Below are 8,465 nucleotides of genomic sequence, written 5' to 3' on the forward strand. Positions count from 1 at the left end.
TTACTAGCTGTGTGACCTCAGGCAAGTTAATCTGCCTCTCTGTGCCCCAGATTTCTTAGGGAATATAATAACATCTACTTCATGGTGCTACTATGAAGTCTATATAAGTTAATATATGTAAACTATGCAAATATATATAATACATAAGAGACTGGACCACCACAAACGTTATATAGGGCTATCTGTTGTTAGTTTCTTCCTAACTCCCTCCCCACGCTCACAACCCATATGCCTACTGTCTCTACTACAAGAGTCTCATCATTATTCCAGAATTGACCTGCATTTTTCAAAACTTGGGACTTCACATATGCCAGACTTTCCACTTATAAAGTTAAAAAACTTCCCACCATCTTTCCTGCTAACATTTAAGAGCCAGCTCCATGCCACCTCCTCCATAAACCTTCCCTGGCTGCCATCCATCTCCTTCCTGCCCCACCTTCAGACGCTCTAAACTCTGGGTGCTTCCACCCAGGCTCCTGTACATTCTGCCTTGCTTTGTGGTCCAGGTGGCTGAGTCGGTCTCCGCACCCCCCCAGACGGGGAGCCCCTTTAGGGCAGGAGCCTACTCTTGACCTCGTCTTTGACCTCTCCCTAGGAAACAACTCAGTGCTCTGCATACAACGTATTCTCAATAAATGTTTATTGAATCACGTAGAATTGAATCAAATATACAGTCTCTGCCTTCAAGGAGCTTCCCATCTGGTTGGGGAACAGGACAGACACACGTACAGCTGAGCATGTGAGCATTAGAACATCGGTGCCCAGGCTTCCCTGGTGGCGCAGTGGTTAAGAATCCGCCTGCCAATGCAGGGAACACAGGTTCGAGCCCTGGTCCGGGAAGATCCCACATGCCACGGAGCAACTAAGCCCGTGCGCCACAACTACTGAAGCCCGTGCACCTAGAACCTGTGCTCCACAACAAGTAAAGCCACTGCCATGAGAAGCCCGCGTGCCGCAATGAAGAGTAGCTCCCGCTCGCCGCAACTAAAGCCCCCGCGCAGCAACAGAGACACAATGCAGCCCCAAAAAAATAAATAATAAATAAAATTTTAAATAAAGGACATCGGTGCCCCAAGGGACCTGGTGCTCCACCACACCAAGCTTCTGCCGTTCCCTCAAGGTGTCGTGGTCCCTCGAGCCCCCTTGCCTTTATATATGCTATTCCCTCTGCCTGGAAGTTCCCTCCTTGCCCCTAGAGTCCTTTTACATCTGACCAAGTCCTCTTCACCCTTCAAGTCTGTACTCCAGCATCGCCTCCTCTGTGAAGCGCCCCCCTGGTGACACTGCCACCCACTCTGATGCGTCCTTACTATAGCACTGGGAATTGCATCTACCCGCCTCTCCAGCTTGGGAGCTCCTTGAGAGCCAGAACTGTGTCTTTCCACTCTGCCTCCTGGAGCCCAGTACAGAGCTTGACAAGTAGCAGATGCTCAATGCACCTTTGCTGAGTGAGTCCAAGGCAGCCCGTGAGCACTACAGCAGGATTTACGGTAGCTGTTTTGTCCCTTTCTCAGGACAGCACCCCTGGGGCTTTGGTAACAACTTAACAGACTGGGTGTTCAAGAGGGGCAGCCAGTCTTGGAAGCAGAGAGTGGGAACCACATGGGCTGAAGAGCCAGCATCCTGGCCAAGGAGATAACATACAATTAGCGTAATCCCTGAGAGGAGCGTGACAACACCTGCCCAAGCTTGCGTCCAGGGAGAGAAGCTGCAGTGAGGACGGGCCTCGTGGAGCAGGGATTACATGCTCGCCCGCGTCAAGCGGCCAGGCTAGGATGCCAGGAAGGGATCGTCTTCTAAGGAACGTCCACTAACGGGCACAGCCGGGCATATGTTGTGCCTCCCTCAGGATTCTGGGTGTTTGTTCCCATGAATGATGTCTGCATCTTGCAATTGTTGCCGCTGGCTTTTCATGTTAGTACCATACTTTATAGTTTCCCGAGAACTTTCTCGTGTGATACCTCAGCCAAGACTCATCCACTCTGCAGGGACTACCCTGCCCATATTCCAGATGAGGAAACTGACTCTTGGGGGCATCAAAAAGCCTCACCCAGTGGCACAGAGCTGGAGAGTGCAGGGGCTCTGGACCCAAGCCTAGAGCTTGTATGATCTGGTTTGGCTGGAAGGTGATTTGACAACTGAAGAACTCTCTTTTTACTTTGGGTGAGATATTGGCTTGCCACCAGCATCCGTGGTCTTGTGGGCCACCAGGTCCCTATTCATCTGTCCATCTGTGTCTGTTGAGGAGGGAGGGTGAAGAATGGGGGTGTAGGATACAGGGCTGTTGTGGGAGAGCTTGTGGTGTGTGTGTCTGTTTGTGCATATGTGTGTATGTGTACGTGTGTGTGTACATGCTGGACCCAGGGATGAACTTTGAGCATCCCTCATGCCTTAGGTACATTCAGTGGGGACAATGATGGTCTCCTCTGATTGCCTTTAGCGTCATAATTCCTCCAAGTGCATGATTAGGGGCAGCGACATTTTTTAATCCCTCCCATTCATATGTCGGTTCACGCTAGAAGGGCAAAGGAGGAACTGAAGCAGCAGTTCTGCTGTGACCTCCCATCATCCTGTCACTCAGGTCACCTTCTCCTGGTACCACGGTGTCAGCAGACCCTCCCCCCAACCAACTCCTTTCATCTTCCAGTCCTTTTCCTTGTTCAGAGAGGAGACATTGACAATGCAGTGGTCCTCAATGTCCCCCACCCAGCTTCTAAGCTGACTCAGGTGACAGTAATGTGGTTTCTGGGTGGCCCTGTTGGATCCATGACTCCTGCCGCCTAGAACAAGTCACCTGCTACTGAGGACCATCGTTTCTTCATCTGTAAAATCAGAGTTACAATGTCTCACGAGAGGATGAAAGGTGGAGATGCTTCCCAGAGTGTAGAAGGCCCTGCACACCAGTTGTTAACCTGGCAGCCCGTAGCGGCTGCTAGAGCCTCCCAGAGGCCAGAGGCCCCACTGCAGCCCCTCTGCCTCTAGCCTGCCTTCCTCTGGCTCTGAGTCCCCTCTGGCCCAGCAGGGTCCTTCTTTCTGTCTCCACCCACCTGCTGGTGAGCAGTGTCCTCTCTGTCCTGGTAAAGACAGGGACTCCCGATTCCCCCTTGGAACAGGTGGAACAGCGTGGGGTGACTTCCCAGAATTTCCTGAGGCAGCCGTGTGAACTGGGTTCGTGTTGCCTGGTTGGGTGTTCTAGATCCTCGTTACTAAAAATCTTACTCTAGGTCTGGAAGATTGCACATCTCATGGGAGGTTGTTAGAAACGCAGAGTCTCAGACCCTACTCCAGAGTGACTACATCAGTCCGCATTTGAACAAGCCCCTGGGTGATTGATGTGCACAGTGCGAGAAGGGCTGGTCTGAGAGAGGAAGGGGAAGATGGAACAGTGACACGGAGGAATGTCGGCCCAGCCTGGGTAGGACGCCTGTCAGGTGAGTAGATGAGGTAGTAGGTTGAGTGATCAAGAGAGGCAGGAGAGAGTTGTAGGGGACATTCTGCAATAAAGACAGGGCACTTGGCAGGGGACTCAGGAGGAGCTGGAGCTAATTGTCCCAGATGCCCGCCCCACCCAAAGTCTCCATTTGTGTCAGGTCAGCTACGTTGGACAACCGTCCGCTATTGCCTCAGCAGGCTGTGGGTGTGTGCTTCCCACCAATGAGACATCAGCTCACTCTGTCTGCCTTTAGTATCAGGGTACTACTGGCCTCACAGGATGAGTTAGGATGTGTTCCTCCTCTCTGATTTTTTGGAAGAGTTTAAGAGCAATCAGTGTTTATTTTTCTTTAAATGTTTGGTAGAATTTACCCATGAAGCATCTGGGCCTGGACTTTTCTTCATTGGAAGTTTTTTTTAAATGACTGATTTAATCTCTTTCTTTGTTAGTGGTCTATTAAGATTATTTATTTCTTCTTGAGTCAGTTCTAGTAACTTGTGTGTTTCTAGGAATTAGTCTGCTGGAAGCATTATTATTGGAAACCAAGGTCCTCCTTCCCTAAGCAGGTGGTAACAAGTAGATAGTGCCTAGGATTCCAGCTGCCAGGCTGGTCTGGTTCTCAGGTGTCCACATTTGCCTGGCCCTGTCCTTACGTCCTGGACTCTGGTTTCTTCATTTGACCCAAGTGCAGTGGAGGCGCCTTGCTGACTGCCCTGTTCTGGGCATAGGAGTTTCCTGCCTGAGTCCTCATCCCTATTATCTGTTGATGAGCTAGATCCAGCTCACAGGGAAGTAGGAACCTGAGCAAAGTCAGCTGCCATCCCTCAGTTCCTGCCCAGCACCTTGACTCCCAAATCCTGCCCCTGGGTGTGAACTGATTAGCATCTCTGATCGTTCTGTAAGTGAGCAATTAAGAACCTTCCCAGGCATTCTGAAACTGAAGATACTCTCAGGAAGTTCCTGGTGACCCGAGCTGTCCTAGTAAAAGCTTTTTTAGTTGAAGAGTAAAAGAAACCCACTGTGTTAGTCAGAAGACTCTTCTGTGGAGACCAATAAGCCCTAAAGTCTCCGTGGCTTAACACAAAATCTTGATATCTCTCTCACACAAAACCCCCTGAAGGTCCAGGAGCCCTCCTTGGCGGCTCTCCTCCAACCACAATCAGGAGTGGGCTGTTCCTCCTTTAACGCTACCATCCCACATTTGCCCACTTGCAGCCACAGAGTGGAAAAGAGGGTGCTTGGAGCTCGCACATGCAGTGTTAACTGCCTGGGACTGGAAATGACACATCCCATCTGCTCACCTCATTGGCAAGAATCCAGTCACAAGAGCCCACTCTAATGACAAGGGAGACTGGGAAGCATGGTCTTCCTGGAAGTTAAACTTCCAGGCCAGTTAAACAAAAAGAGATTGGGTGGTTATGGGGTGGTCCCTGAGATTCAGGGCAAGAAATTCTTCCAGGCTTCTCCCAGGATTGAAAGCAGGCACTGACCGGCATCACGATTCAGGGAAGCTCCTCTGTCCCTCTCTGGGGTCACAGGTTTCTCTTCTCTAAGAAGACCAACTCATCCTGGTTTGCCTGGGACTTTTCTGACCTTATCACTGACACTTTTATGTCCTGGGAGCTCCCTTGGTCCTGAGCAAACCATACCACTGGTCACATCATCATTACTTATTTTCACATATCACCTTCAGTTTTTAATTTTTCTCCTCTGATTGAATTTGTTCTTCTCTGTGCAGATGGCATAAAGTTGCTTCCCCTGCCCCCTCCCATCCCAAGCTCCAATCCTCCCAGCTTCAGTACCTCCAACCACTAACTAATGCATATCCTCAATCTTAGTTCTAAATTTTCAGGAGGGAAACTGATTGCTCTATCTTAGGTCTGACACTCACCCCAGTTGGGTAGAATAATCATGACCATCTGGGTCCATCGCTTTAAGTGAAGGGACAAGGCAGAAAAGAGGATGTAAGAGCCAGCAGATACCCCAAATGGTGCTATTGCATGCCCCATCGTGAACTTTCCACTGTAACCACATAAAAGACAAAAATAGAAGAGGACTATAATTATCCTGCCAAAGGACAGTGCACCTGGGATTATAGCTCTCCCTAGCCCATCTTCTGAAGCCCAGTGCACACAGAATCCGTCCATGTGTTAGCAAAGGTGATACAGTAAGTCCCCTACAACATACGAACAAGTTCCGTTCCGAGAGTGAATTCCTAAGTCCAGCAAAGTTAGCCTAGGTACCCAACTAACACAATCGGCTATATAGTACTGTACTATAATAGGTTTATAATACTTTTCACTCAAAAAATACATAAAAAGCAAACAAACACAAAAAATAAACATTTTTAATCTTACAATACAGTACCTTGAAATTTACAGTAGTACAGAACAACAGCTGGCATACAGGGGCTGGCATCGAGTGAACAGGCAAGAAGAGTTACTGACTAGAGGAGAGAGAGGAGGTGGGAGATGGTAGAGCTGAAGGATCGTCAGCAATAGGAGATGGAGGGCAAGCTGCAATTTCACTCATGCCTGATGTTGATGGAATGCACGTTAGTATCTTTGAAAGTTCGCAACTTGAAGGTTTGTAGGTAGGGGACTTACTGTAGGCAAAAATCCAAAATGCCCTCCAAGATTCCCACCCCCTATTGTGTGTGCTTGTATAATCCCCTCCCCCTGGGGGTGGGCCAGACTTGGGAATACCATGAGGTAATCACTCAGGTGATAAGGTTACATTATACAACAAAAGTGATCGGACACTCACACCCACAGTAACTGTTACTTTAAGACTGTGGTGTCAGGCTGGGGAGAGACTCTCCCACTGGCTTTGAAGAAGGAAACTGGCATGTTGTGAGAGGCCCACATGGCCAGGACCTGAGGGCGGCCTCTAAAAGCTGAGCATGACCCGCAGCTGACAGCCAGCAAGAACGCAGGATGTCAGTCATAAGAGGGCACTCAAGGAACTCAATTCTGCCAACGATCTGAATAAGCCTCAGAGGAACCCGAGCGTCAGATGGGATTGCAGCCTTGCCCCACCCCTTGATCTCAGCCTGGTGAGATCCTAAATAGAGAACCCAGCTATGGCACCGTGCCTGGACTTTCGACCTACAGAGACTATGAGATAAGAAATTCATATTGTTTTAAGGTATGAAATTTGTAGTGCTGTGTTACACAGCAATAGAAAACTAACACATCTCACTTAGGGAAAAATCATGGGGCATTAGGCATGCCTTGGGGAGTAAGTTTCAAATGTTCAATCTCAACTCAAGTGTATACATGAACAAAATATTGAATAAGTCCCCATTTGACTGTTTTACCCCAGAGTTCAGCTTTCCAGGGCCACCTACATTCCCTACCACCCAATCTTCACAGGTTGGGGCCGGGACCAAGAGAGCTGTCCCCACCTCAGTGGGGACATTGACGGGAAATGGGCAGCCATCCAGCTCAAGAGTAAGAAGAGCGTAATGCTGGTTTCACTTTAAATATTTAAAAGTTTGGATTTATGTAAAGGATTAATAACTACCAGTTGGCAAGGGGAACAGGAGTTCAGCACTCCCATATATCCTTAATACGAGTATAAATTGGATCAGCATTTCAGCAAGCATTGGCAAGATCTATTAAATTGCAAAATGTACATATCCTTTAATCCAGGAATTTCTCTTTTAAGAATTTGCCCTACAGAAATTTTAGCACAGGGACCAATTATATATGTACAAGGATGTTCATTGCAGCATTGTTTGCACTAGAAAAAAATGGGCAGAATCATGCCTATCAATAAGGGATTTGTTAAATAAATAGTGGTACATTCACACTGGAATACTATTCAGCCACTGAAAAAAATGAGGTTCATTTATATGTGGTGACATTTCCATGTCATATCTATGATATACTGTTAAGGAGAAAAAGAAAGTTACAGACGCTATGTATAGTATATCATTTTTGTTCAAAGCAATTACATATTTATATGTTAAAAATATGCATAGAAAAAATGGAAAAATTTAAACCAAATTTTTAAGAACAGTTATTTCTTGAATTATGGGGAACTTTCTGTTTTATATATACTTCTGGGTTATGTTATATGATGGGGAAATTTTTATGTTATTCATTTCTGTATTGTTAGAAAAATTTACTATGTGCATTTGTTAATTTTATAATAAAGCAAAACAACAAGTATGTTTTTAAAAATTGGATTAAATACCTCTAGAGCCTTCATCTATCATCTAAGAAACTGATGCAGGCCAGACAGGCTATGAAGTTCACAGTCTGAACAAGGCTTTCCATAGGCCTGGAGAGCAGTCAACAGGTACACTGAGGTCCTCCACAAGGGCTAGTGTGCAGTGAAGAATTAAATTTACCCAAGGAGAGGTCTGGCCTTTGCCCTCAGCTACTGGGAGGGGGTCTCTAGGCCCTTGAAATGTCACGTGTGAGAGCCATATCTTTGTTTGCTGGGGTTTGGCCACTGGACAGTCTAACAGTGTGAATTATGATGGGGACTCTGGACCATGTGGTATCAGATCTATCTCCAGAAAGGTCTGAAAACTAAAGGTCAGCCTCACAGGCAGTATGTAATTGAGCCCCAGTAAAAATTCTGGACCCCGTAGTCTTGGGTGCACTTTCCTGGTTGGCATTATTCCAAGTGTGTCATCACGTATCCATGGCAGAAAAGTAATGCTGTCTATGGGTACACAGGGAGAGGATAGTGGGAGCTCCACATTTGGTACCTTTCCTGGACTCTGCCCTCTGTGCTTCTTCCCTTGGCTAATTTAAATCTGTATCCTTTCCTTTAATAAACCATAACCTTAAGCATAGCAGCTTTCTGGGACTTCCCTGGCGGTCCAGTGGTTAAGACTTCGCTTTCCAATGCAGGGGGTGTGGGTTCGATCCCTAATGGGGGGAGCTAAGATCCAACATGCCTCAGGGCCAAAAAACCAAAACATGAAACAGAAGCAATATTGTAACAAATTCAATAAAGACTTTAAAAAAAAAAAAGCATAGCAGCTTTCAGTGAGTTCTCTGTGTTCATCCAGTAA

Source organism: Balaenoptera borealis, assembly GCF_965194805.1.
Source record: "Balaenoptera borealis genome assembly, chromosome: 12".
In the NCBI taxonomy this organism is placed as follows: domain Eukaryota; kingdom Metazoa; phylum Chordata; class Mammalia; order Artiodactyla; family Balaenopteridae; genus Balaenoptera; species Balaenoptera borealis.